This window comes from Leuresthes tenuis, unplaced genomic scaffold, assembly GCF_036924035.1.
Source record: "Leuresthes tenuis unplaced genomic scaffold, fLeuTen1.0.hap1 SCAF_22, whole genome shotgun sequence".
Classification (NCBI taxonomy): Eukaryota; Metazoa; Chordata; class Actinopteri; order Atheriniformes; family Atherinopsidae; genus Leuresthes; species Leuresthes tenuis.
Genome location: NW_027325376.1, coordinates 24,179,562 through 24,193,262, shown reverse-complemented (window position 1 = coordinate 24,193,262; position 13,701 = coordinate 24,179,562).

The window sequence follows — 13,701 nt, the reverse complement described above, 5'->3', positions numbered from 1 at the left end:
CTATAGTCAGACATTCACACCTTGCAGCTGAACCACCTCCGTTCCCTGTTTTGATCATGTATGGTCTGGCAATACTACCTTTTCTTACCCGTTTGTGAGTAATTAATCCCAAAATATTGAGCATAAAATAAGTCTTTATGCTGATGATGTATTACTTTTCCTTCAGAACTCACAGACGTCTCTCAGTCACACGATTACACTCATGAATAAATTCTCAGCACTTTCTGACTACTCTATCAACTGGTCTAAGACCACAGTTCTGCCCATTAACTGTAGGGTCCATAATATACCTGCGATCACTTTACAGTCAGGAAATATTAGATATTTAGGCATAAACATTTCCTCCAGGCTCTCAGAGCTAACAAAGCTAAATTATGTGCAATTATTAAAGACAGTAGAGGACGATCTCTCGTTGGAAGTCCTTACCTATATCACTTATGGGGAGAGTTACATCCATTAAAATGATGATACTACCAAAAGTTAACTATTTGTTCTCAATGATCCCCATAAAACCATCTGCTACTTGGTTTAAGTCACTAGATTCATGCATCTCCAAATTTCTGTGGAAAAACAAACCACCACGTATTAGTTTAAAAACCCTACAGAAGACCAAGGACAGTGGTGGATTAGATTTACCTCATTTTCAGCACTATTCCTTAGACAATAGGTTACAATATATATCAAAATGGTTTAAACCTTGTTGTTGTCACAGTTCCCAGAGACGTTGTAATCGTTGAGGATTCTATATTCACCCCCTCATTAGAGGCACGTAATGCAGATTGATGACACTGAATCTTCTTCTCTGTTCATTGCTGGCATCATTCCCAGCATCGTAAGTGTTCGTGGCATTGTTAGCCTCTTCTTCTGGATCTTGATATCGAGAATCCTTTTGTATTTCTGGTTTGTCAGTCCTCTGTCTTCGTTCACCGGAGTCTTTGTCTTTTTGTCCTTGAGTTTGGTGATTTTTTCTTCTTTTGATGCCTTGACACAATGTGACAGGTGATACCACGTGGGAGATCCTGTAACTTGGACTGCTGTCCCTGTGCTGCGAAATGGCTGTGCTGCTCAAATGGTCTCTCCTTCATCATGGTTACATGCTGCCATTCCGACATCTCGCCATTCCGACATGGGTCTCCAATTGTCGGAATGGCGACACTTAATTTTTTATCAAACGTCCCACCATTCCGACACTTTTTTCCTCCTATGGTCGGAATGGCGGTATGTTTTTTGTTTTTTTTAACATACCGCCATTCCGACAGTTCCTTTTAATAGCCTATTTTTTACCCAAAACATTTTGCACTAATGATATGCCGGCGCAAATACGCCCTAAAGTTTGGCGCACAAGCTTTGCACATGCAGAGGCCACAGCCTCGCAAACAAACTTTAATAATCTATTATCAAAATCCCCTGAATTTCAAATATAAAAATACAGATATTAATGTAACTCTGGCGAGACTGAAACTGATTAAGCAGAAATACAGTGTCAGTGAGCTGTCACAGCAGCCAGCTGGAGCGGAGCTCTTCACAGAGCCCATGCGTCTTTTGCACGCTGTCATCATATGCAAAAGTAATAATTGCAATTACAGATATCACGGCTACTGCACAGGACACAGTTGCGAGCACTCTGCCTTGCCTTGCCAATAGGAGAAGAGAGAAATGACAGCATAGAACGTATAAAACACAACAAAATTCAGTAAAAACGTTTATTCATGTTATTCACGCGATTTATGAGTACTCACTCCAATTTTTGGAAGCGTGGATGGGCTTTGCGCATTTGGCACAAACACACAGCCGCAACGGTTGTAGCTTTATACAGCCTGTTGATATCTTAAGGACCTAACTGGTCACAGAATGTCATGTAGAGATTGTTTTTACATGACATTACAGCTGAACATATAGCTTTCATCCACAAACCAACGTGGGAGAGCCCGAAGACGCATGTGCCAGACGCACATAGCCATGCGTAAAACCAATTTTGACCACTTCATACTGTTTATTTGCTTTCTTTTAGTTAACTTTCGTTTCTTTTGGAAACTTGTGCGTGTTATGGAGCCGTTTTGGTCCATGTTTGTAAGCCTTTTTTTCCTGGATTAAATTTTCGGAAGTTGAAACAAGTGGCATTGGAGTGTGTGATTGAAAACCACCGCGGACTGCTTCTCCTCCTCCAGTTGCCGAGACTTTGTGTTTTTAATAACGCTTGTCTATAAACATGTGTTAAACATATAAATTGCATGAACAGAAAGAAGGGACTCACCTGTTGAGTAACACACATTTCCTTATACGGAAAGCCTTGTCGGAATGGTGGGACATTTGAACGTCAGAATAGCGGGATGTCGCAATGGTGGGATGTCGGAATGGTGGGACGTTTGCATGTCGGAATGGTGGTATGTCGGAATGGTGGGATGTCGGAATAGCGGGATGTCGGAATGGCGGGATTTCGGAATGGGTGTTGCCACCCCCTTCATCATATACACAGTTATTTATACATCACCTTCCACCATGAAGCGTTGTCCCTTTTTGTTTCTCTCTTTGTTCTTAAAATGCTGTTATGCATGTCTAAACCAATCCATTAAATTAGATCATTTTGGCAGTAAAGCGATCTACAATGTGCTTGGTCGCAAAGCTGCTCATCTGTGGTAAACAGCTCTTCAGAAAGGCATTCTTCAATTGATTTCACTAATTCTATGTAATAATTTTGTGATTTCCTACAAAACTACACTTCTTCTCCCATCTGTCTGAGTATTTAATATTGTCTGGGTCCCGTTAAAACATGTATTTTTCCCATCTAATTCCTTGTTTGCTTTAAAACAAGTATTCCCCATTTTCTATCCCTTCAGTAGCCAACCAGTTTGTATGGAGTACACTGGAGCAACTTGACTGATCAGTAAAACACTGCTTTTGTTGTCACCGCAAGGCTTCCCCCGTCGGTTGTTTCACTGAGACACTACTGAGTAACTATAACTCAACACAGTTTATACACATAACATTCCTATACATACTAACAAACAAACAAACAATTATTTATCGCAATTTTCTCATCTCTGTTTGAACGTACACCCAGGTAAATATTCCTGTAGTCTTCTCATACCGACTATGGACCCATTCATTGTTTAACTTCACTGTTTTGCAAATCCTAATTGAATATTACACATTGACATTGAACTTTACTTGATAAGCAGGTCTTCATTGCATTCAGCAGCCTATATGTGAGCATCTATGTGTAAGCTGTTCTTCTTTGCATTTATCAGCAGCAAGCAATTCTTCATTGCACATGCATATGAAAATAGTAAAACAATTCCAATGCGTTAGCGAAACCTTCTATATCAGGAGTGTCCATCATGATGCTGGGAATAGAACCTCTTTCCTAGAAAAGTTCAACCTTCATTACTCAACTGATCATAACTCCGCAATGAGCACATTTCAAAGTATCATTCCTCTACATGTATTCAAAAATCTATGTGTAAATGTTTAATATTTCTTATATTTGTTGATGTCATTCTGTGTGCATGTGGCCTAAACCCAATCTCTGTGTGGCAATTTTAATTTAAACAAGTTGAACTCTGCCTCTGATCATTTAAAAAAGGTGTGTACCAATATCAACCTTTCTCAGGTAATTACTGATCCTACAAAACCAAAGAGATCCTTCAAGGTTGTCCCTGATTGGCTCAATCTTAACAAATCAAAGGTAGAATATCCGCAGTATCTGAACTTGGTGTTAGTTATCACTGCTCAATAGCCTGTATCAGAATTGCAAAAATGAAAACATTAGGTCCACGCTTGGTATCCAGATCCTGAAACATCTCCATGAGCAGGCTTTTTTTTAACTGATCTGTTGAATAGTTATATGACACTGTTAAAATCTCAGATGAAGATCTAGCACTTGACCATTTTTGTAAATCTTCTAATTCCATAGTTGATAAACATGCCCCTTTTAAAAAGTATAGAACTTAGAACAGGTCTATCCCTGGCTTTCGGCAGAACTGTCTTCTTTACTTTTTTTTCCCCTTGTCCTGTTCAGCATTATGTCAGAAGAATTGTAGTCTGAATACCTTTGATGCCAAACAGATTTGTTTTGCCAAGGGAAGTTTTATAAATGTAAAGCTCCCCTTGATGCCCATTTATTTATTTCTGTTTACAATATATGACATGAACTGAACTGAACCGGACCGGGGGACAAGGAAAGAAGAAGAGGAAAGAAGAGGAAACAGAACAAAAATAGAAACAAAAACCAGACAACCAGCTGCTACACCTGTAAAAAACAAAACAGACAACAATCCATGGCCTATGAGGGGAATCCAGCCTTAGCGCCACCAGGAGCACCTGAAAGCAGACAAGCAGAGAAAAAACAAACACACAAACAAACAAAAACAAGCACAAGAAGCGGCAATCGCATACAACACAGCTGTGGATATAGATGACCTGAGACGACATGATAATACATCAACTGCTTAGTGACCATGCTACTGGACTAATGAATGTGTGTGTGTGTGTGTGAGAACATGCAACACCCATGGCACAGGACCTACATGATAACCGTGCTTAGTTATGAGTGTATAAGCGTACAGGGCCACAATCCACAGCCCCCCCCCAAGCAATCAGAAGCAGGCAGAGAGGGCCACAAGACCCAGGCCACCAGCAGCCCCCACAGAGCACAGAACCCAGGCAGCCCACCGCAGGGGCAACCACGCATCCACCCAGAAGACTGCAGAGGAAGCCCCCGGAAAGAGCCCCCATAAGCATAGGGCAGAGGCACTCCGGGAACCAGGGGTAACAGCCCACCGACCCCGCCAGGCCCCAGCCGCCCAGACATGGGCCGTGCACTGGACCTGGGCCCCAGGAGCCCGAGCGCCCCCAAACCCCCCGGCAGAGGCCCCACCCAATACCCAGGAGGGCCAAGCGCCCCAGACAGCCACAAAGTGGGTCAGCGCCTGCCCCAGCGCCCCTGGCCAAGTGCCCTGGGAGTCAAGACGTGCCCACAGGTGGGTGAAGTCGCGAGCAGTGGGGAGAGGCAACGCTGATGCCCCATCGGGAGAAACACAGGCAGGCCAGGCGACAGCAAGTCCCAGATCCAGGCCCAATCATTACCACACACACTTTCACGTCCCATACATCCACACATCCACACATCCTACCTCCCTCGACTCTGCTGGGGTGTAGTGCAGCGGGCACACCAGGAGGCCAGCAACCCCCCAGCCACCACAGACCCCGAACCAGCAGAACAATTAATTAATCCTCCTGGCCCCTCCTGCCCCGAGCAGACACCAGGAAGCAGGGGTGTGCGAAGAAGACCCCTCCCCTCACCCTTCTGGCTCTTCAATATTTTCTAATAGTGAGCAATTAAAATTGAGGGGCAGCCAAACTTGTAGAACTGGGAGCGCGGCACTCTGGGCAGCCTACATACCCAAAGAGCCCCGCCCACCAGATGCCACTCAGTGTAACCACCCCCCAAGACCTAATGTGTGTGTGTGAGTGTGTTTGATAAGTAGTAATTTCTAAGGTGTAATTAAAACAGGGGCAGGGAACTGCAGAGTGCAACCAAAGGGGACCACCTACGTGGCCCCATCCACTACACCCCACCGAACACACACGCCCCCAAAACCCTTCATGTGTGAGCGTGTGCTGTGTACAGGAGCCAGAAGGGAGAGGGGTATGGGGATATATACCGGGGGAGCTACTCTCCCCCAGAGAGGGCAGCCAGGGACTGGCTGCAATAGGCATCCCCGCTACCTGGGAGCCAACAATGGGCAGGAGGGCCTGATGTCCACCAGGCTCGGGGCCTGCAGCGACCATATTCCGGGAGCTACTGTACCCCCAGAAGGTACCCATCCCGCCCCACCCCACTCAACCCAACCCCACCCAGGAGGACCTCTACAAAAAACAAACAAACAACATAAAAAAACAAACAAATAAACCACCCGGTCACACCAGTCGCAGCAGCCTGACCCAGCCTGAGACCCACCATCACCCAGCAACCCACCACCACCACTATGTGATAAAACTAATCAGAGGGGACCAGAGAGAATGAAATCCAGCCAATTGATGTTTTGAGGAGGCAGACATTGTTTCCATGCTAATATAATCTAAAAGAAAATTTCTAAACTGGTTAATACACAGATTGTTCTTCGCTTTCCAGTTCATGAGAATAGTTTTCTTTGCGATACATAACACTGTGAGAACCATGTGTGCTGAGTTAATTTCCATGTTGATGTTGTCTAAGTCACCCAGTATGCACAGTGTGGGGCATGCAGGGATGCTACACTTTAGCCATGTTGATAGGTCCTCACAGACTTCAAGCCAGAACTTCTGGACAGGCGCAGAAAACCACAAAGCGTGTGCATAATCATCAGGTGTGTTATCTGTGCAATGTGAGCAGATGTTTGAGTGTGTTAGACCCATCCTGAACATCCTTTGTCCTGTATAGTGTGTTCTATGAAGGATTTTGTATTGTATGAGCTGTAAATTAGGATTTCGAGTCTTTATGAAGGTGTTCAAACATATTTGTGGTTAGAAGCTATGACCAGAACTGATGGATAAATCTGCCTCCCATTTTGAGGATGGAAGAGACATTGTGTCATCTATCTTAGACAATAATTTATATATTTTTGATAGTAGTTTTGGGGTACAGATGCTTAGAAATTCTGCTACCCTAGTCGGGGGTTGTAAGTCTGGTTGGTGGAGGATATATCCATCCATCCATCCATCATCTGCCGCTTATCCGGGGGTCGGGTCGCGGGGGCAGGAGCTTGAGCAGAGAAACCCAGACGTCTCTGTCCCTGGCCACTTCCTCCAGCTCTTCCGGGGGGACCCCGAGGCGTTCCCAGGCCAGCCGAGAGACATAGTCTCTCCAACGTGTCCTGGGTCTCCCCCGGGGTCTCCTCCCAGTGGGACGTGCCCGGAACACCTCCCCAGGGAGGCGCCCAGGGGGCATCCTAACCAGATGCCCGAGCCACCTCATCTGACTCCTCTCAATGCGGAGGAGCAGCGGTTCTACTCCGAGCCCCTCCCGGATGACTGAGCTTCTCACCCTATCTCTAAGGGAGAGCCCAGACACCCTGCGGAGGAAACCCATTTCGGCCGCTTGTATTCGCGATCTTGTTCTTTCGGTCACTACCCACAACTCGTGACCATAGGTGAGGATGGGAACGTAGATTGACCAGTAAGTAGAGAGCTTCGCCTTCTGGCTCAGCTCCCTCTTCACAACGACGGGTCGGTGCAGAGCCTGCAACACTGCAGGCGCCGCACCGATCCGCCCGTCAGTCTCCCGCTCCATTCGTCCGTCACTCGTGAACAAGACCCCGAGATACTTGAACTCCTCCTCTTGGGGAAGGATCTCATTCCCGACCCGGAGAGAGCATTCCACCCTTTTCCGGCTGAGAACCATAGTCTCGGATTTGGAGGTGCTGATTCTCATCCCAGCCGCTTCACACTCGGCTGCGAATCACTCCAGTGAGAGCTGAAGGTCACGGCCTGACGACGCTAACAGAACCACATCATCTGCAAAAAAGCAGAGACCCGATTCTGAGGTCGCCAAATGGGACACCCTCAACGCCCTGGCTCCGCCTAGAAATTCTGTCCATAAAAGTTAGGAACAGAATCGGTGACAAAGGGCAGCCCTGACGGAGTCCAACTCTCACCGGAAACGTATCCGACTTACTGCCGGCAATGCGGACCAAACTCTGGCACCGGTCATACAGAGACCGAACGGCCCCTATCAAGGGGTCCGGCACTCCATATTCCCGGAGCACCCCCCACAGGACTCCACGAGGGACACGGTCGAACGCTTTCTCCAAGTCCACAAAACACATGTAGACTGGTTGGGCGAACTCCCATGCACTCTCCAGGATCCTGCCGAGGGTATAGAGCTGGTCCACTGTTCCACGGCCAGGACGAAAGCCACACTGCATCTCCTGAATCCGAGGCTCGATTTTCCGACGGATCCTCCTCTCCAATACCCCCGAATAGACCTTACCAGGGAGGCTGAGGAGTGTGATACCCCTATAGTTGGAACACACCCTCCGGTCCCCCTTTTTAAAGCCCACCACCCCAATCTGCCAGTCCAGAGGCACTGTCCCCGATGTCCACGCGATACTGCAGAGGCGTGTCAGCCAAGACAGCCCTACAACATCCAGAGCCTTGAGAAACTCAGGACGGACCTCATCCACCCCCGGGGCCTTGCCACCGAGGAGCTTTTTAACCACCTCGGCAACCTCAGCCCCAGAAATGGGAGGCCCCGTCTCCGAGCTCTCCGACTCTGCCTCTTCCGAGCACGTGTTGGTAGGATTGAGGAGTTCCTCGAAGTACTCCCCCCACCGACTCACAACATCCCTAGTTGAGGTCAGCAAAACCCCGTCCACACTGTAAACAGTGTTGACTGTGAGCCGCTTCCCCCCCCCTGAGACGCCGGATGGTGGACCAGAATCTTTTCGAGGCCGTCCGGAAATCGTTCTCCATGGTCTCACCAAACTCCTCCCAGGCCCGAGTTTTTGCCTCAGCAACCGCCGAAGCCGTGGCCCGTCTGGCCCGTCGGTACCTATCAGCTTCTTCCAGGGTCCCACTGGCCAAAAAGGCCCGATAGGACTCCTTCTTCAGCTTGACGGCTTCCCTCACCACTGGTGTCCACCAGCAGGTTCGAGGGTTGCCGCCATGACAGGCACCGACCACCTTACGGCCACAACTCCGACCAGCTGCCTCAGCAATGGAGTCACGGAACATGGCCCATTCGGACTCAATATCCCCCACCTCAAATATGGTTGAAGCTCTGCCGGAGGTGGGAGTTAAAGCTCCTTCTGACGGGGGATTCTGACAAACGCTCCCAGCAGACCCTCACAATACTTTTGGGCCTGCCAGGTCTGATCGGCATCCTCCCCCACCAGCGGAGCCAACTCACCACCAGGTGGTGATCAGTTGACAGCTCCGCCCCTCTCTTCACCCGAGTGTCCAGGACATACGGCCGCAAGTCCGATGATACAACCACAAAGTCGATCATCGAACTGCGGCCAAGGGTGTCCTGGTGCCAAGTGCACATATGGACACCCTTATGCCTGAACATGGTGTTCGTTATGGAAAGTCTATGACTGGCACAGAAGTCCAACAACATAACACCACTCTGATTCAGATCGGGGGGGCCGTTCCTCCCAATCACACCCCTCCAGGTCTCACTGTCATTGCCCACGTGAGCATTGAAGTCCCCCAGGAGAATGAGGGAGTCTCCGGTAGGAGCATTCTCCAGTGCCTCCCCCAGAGACTCCAAAAAGGGTAGGTACTCTGAACTGCTGTTTGGCGCATAGGCACAAACAACAGTCAGGACTCGTCCCCCCACCCAAGGCGGAGGGAGGCTACCCTCCCGTTCACTGGGGTAAACCCCAATGTACTGGCACACAGCCGGGGGGCAATAAGTATGCCCACACCTGCTCTGCGCCTCTCACCACGGGCAACTCCAGAGTGGAAGAGAGTCCAACCCCTCTCAAGAGTACTGGTTCCAGATCCCAAGCCGTGCGTCGAGGTGAGTCCGACTATATCTAACGGTCTGATGAAGTTTCAACAATAAACAACAAACTTTGTATTATGAGAAAGAACCAGACTCATTCTTCAGGAATCCGAAAATAAGCTCTATTTTACGAGTTATGCACGAATTCGGATTCTCCTATAAAACGAATTCCTTAACTCAAACCAAGTTAAGACTGCTTTGTCCTTCATATTTATTCATGTCTAATCAAGTTTCAATGATAAACAACGTTGTACTTTGTAGAATGAGAAAGAACTTCTTCAGCAATAAGCATCTCTCGACAAATGACGAAATACAGATTTTGCTATAAAATTAATTGCTATCAGCCTTACTTAAAACTGTTTGTCTTCCTTATTTATCCACTTCAAATCAAGTTTCAACAATTAAAAAAATTTTGTAGTTTGAGAAAGAACAACTTAATCTTGAGCAATCAGTATAAAAAGAGGGTGGGCAAAGGTGCGAATGTCAAACCATACATGATCAAAACAGGGAGCGGAGGTGTTTGGCTGAGACAAGGTGTGAATGTCCACCCATAATTAATGAAAAGCGGGCAACAAGTAGGTTCGAATGCCCAACCATACATCATCAAAAGCAGGAGTGGATATGTTCGGCTACAAGAAGGTTTGAACGTCTGACCATAGTTTGTAAAAAGCGGGTAAGAAAAGGTTCGAATGCCCGAACATACACCATCAAAGGAGGGAGCGGACGTGTTCCGCTGTAAGAAGGTGTGAATGTCCGACCATAGTTGGTAAAAAGCGGGTAAGAAAAGGTTAAAATACCCGACTGTACACAATCAATAGCGGGAGCGGAGTTGTTCGGCTACTAAAAGATGTGAAAGTCCGACTATGGTTTGTAACAAGCGGGTAAGAAAAGGTGCTAATGCCCGACAATGTATGATCAAAAGAGGGAGCGGAGGTTTTCGGCTACAAGAAGGTTTGAATGTCCGACCATAGTTTTTAAAAAGCGGGTAAGAAAAGGTTCAAATGCCTGACTATACACCATCAAAAGCGGGAGCGGAGGTGTTCCGCTGTAAGAAGGTGTAAATGTCCGACCATAGTTGGTAAAAAGCGGGTAAGAAAAGGTTAAAATACCCGACTGTACACAATCAATAGTGGGAGCGGAGTTGTTTGGCTACAAGAAGGTGTGAAAGTCCGACCACGGTTTGTAAAAAGCGGGTAAGAAAAGGTTCGAATGCCCGAATATATACCATCAAAAGTGGAAGTGGATGTGTTCGGCTGCAAGAAGATGTGAACGTCCGACCAAAGTTTGTAAAAAGCAGTTAAGAAAAGGTTCGAATATCCAACCAAACATAATCAAAAGCGGGAGCAGAGCTGTTCGACTGCAAGTAGGTGTGAATGTCAGATCATAATTTGCAAAAAGCTGATGAGAAAGGGTGAGAATGCCCGGCTATACACCATCAAATGCGGGAGCGGAAGTGTTCGGCTGTGAGTAGGTGTGAATGTCCGACCATAATTGCTGAAAAATGTGTTAGAAGAGACTAGAATGCCGGACAAGACATCATCAAATGCGGGAGCGGAGTTGTTCAGCTGTGAGTAGGTGTGAATCTCCGAGCATAGTTTGTAAAAAGGGGGTAAGAATAGGTTCGAATGCCCGAACATACACTATCAAAACAGGGAGCTGAGGTGGCTCAGCTGCAAGGTGTGAATGTGTGACTATAGTTTGTAAATAAGGTGCGAATGCCCAACAATGTATAATCAAAAGAGGGAGCGGAGGTTTTCGGCAACAAGAAGGTTTGAATGTCCGACCCTAGTTTGTAAAAAGCGGGTAAGAAAAGGTTCAAATGCCTGACTATACACCATCAAAAGCGGGAGCAGAGGTGTTCCGCTGTAAGACGGTGTGAATGTCCGACCATATTTGGTAAAAAGCGGGTAAGAAAAGGTTAAAATACCCGACTGTACAAAATCAATAGCCGGAGAGGAGGTGTTCAGCTGCAAGAAGGTGTGAATGTCCACCCATAATTACTGAAAAATGGGTAAGAAAAGGTGCGAATGCCCAACCATACATTATCAAAAGCAGGTGTGAATGTCAGATCATAATTTGCAAAAAGCTGATGAGAAAGGGTGAGAATGCCCGACTATACACCATCAAATGCGGGAGCGGAGTTGTTCGGCTGTGAGTAAGTGTGAATCTCCGACCATAATTTCTGAAAAATGTGTTAGAAAAGGTAAGAATGCCGGTCCATACATCATCAAAAGCGGGAGAGGTGGTGTTCGGCTGCAAGTAGGTGTGAATGTCCAGCCATAATTACTAACAAACGGGTAAGAAAAGGTAGTATTGCCAGACCATACATGATCAAAACAGGGAGCTGAGGTTGTTCAGCTGCAAGAAGGTGTGAATGTCCGACTAAAGTTCAAATATATTAACAAAAGCGGGAGGAGAGGTCTTCGGATGAGAGTGGTTGAGAATTTCCAACCATAATCTATAAAATGCGGTGAAAGCAAGGTCTGAATGCCCAACCTTACATCATCAAAAGCGAGATCAGAGGTGTTTGGCTGCATGAAGGCCATAGTTTGCCAAAAGCGGGTAAGCTGCGAATGACCGACTAAATATCAACAAAAGGTCTTCGGATGCAAGTGGGTGTGAATATCCCACCATACAAGTATGGTGGAGAGGAAGCTGTGAACAGCCGACCATAGTTGGCAAAAAGCGGGTGAGAAAACGTGCGAATGTCCAACCATACATGATCAAAACAGGGAGCGGAGGTGTTTGGCTGTGACAAGGTGTGAATGTCCACCCAAAATTAATGAAAAGCGGGCAACAAGTAGGTTTGAATGCCCAACCATACATCATCAAAAGCAGGAGTTGATGTGTTCGGCTACAAGAAGGTTTGAATGTCCGAGCATAGTTTGTAAAAAGCGGGTAAGAAAAGGTTCGAATGCCCAAACATACACCATCAAAAGAGGGAGCGGAGGTATTCCGCTGTAAGAAGGTGTGAATGTCCGACCATAGTTGGTAAAAAGTGGGTAAGAAAAGGTTAAAATACCCGACTGTACACAATCAATAGCGGGAGCGGATGTGTTTGGCTACAAGAATGTGTGACAGTCCGACCATGGTTTGTAAAAAACGGGTAAGAAAAGGTGCGAATGCCCGACAATGTATGATCAAAAGAGGGAGCGGAGGTTTTCGGCTACAAGAAGGTTTGAATGTCCGACCATAGTTTGTAAAAAGCTGCTAAGAAAAGGTTCGAATGCCTGAATATATACCATCAAAAGCGAAAGCGGAGGTGTTCGGCTACAAGAAGGTGTGAAAGTTCAACCATGGTTTGTAAAAAGCTGCTAAGAAAAGGTTCGAATGCCCGAATATATACCATCAAAAGCGGAAGCGGAGGTGTTCGGCTGCAAGAAGGTGTGAACGTCCGACCAAAGTTTGCAAAAAGCAGTTAAGAAATGGTTGGAATGCCCGAATATATACCATCAAAAGCGGGAGCAGAGTTGTTCGACTGCAAGTAGGTGTGAATGTCCAGCCATAATTACTCACAAACGGGTAAGAAAAGGTAGTATTGCCAGACCATACATGATCAAAACAGGGAGCTGAGGTGGTTCAGCTGCAAGGTGTGAATGTCTGACTATAGTTTGTAAAAAGCGGGTAAGACAAGGTGCGAATGCCCGACAATGTATGATCAAAAGAGGGAGTGGAGGTCTTCGGCTGCAAGCTCTGAATGTCCAACCATAATTTCTAAAACCCGGGTAAGAAAAGGCTCGAAAGCCCGACTATACACAATCAAAAGCGGGAGCGGGAGGTTTTCAGCTGCAAATCCTTCACTCAAACCAAGTGAAAACTGCTTTGTCCTTCATATTTATCAATGTCTAGATTTACTTCAACAAAGAACAACATTGTATTTTGCAGTAGTAGAAAGAGCAACACTTGAAGGAACAGGAATCCGAGAATAAGCTTATTTTCATACGTTCTGCATGATTTGGGATTTTATGTATAAAATTAATTCCTTTACTCAAACTATGTTAAAACTGCTTTGTCCTTCATATTTATCAATGTCTAGATTGACTTCAACAAAGAACAACATTGTATTTTGCAGTAGAAGAAATAGCAACACTGTAGGATCAGGAATCCGAAAACAAGCTTATTTTCATACGTTCTGCTTGATTTTGGATTTTGCTATAAAATTAATTCCTTCACTCAAACAAAGTGGAAACTGCTTTGTCCTGCATATTTATCAA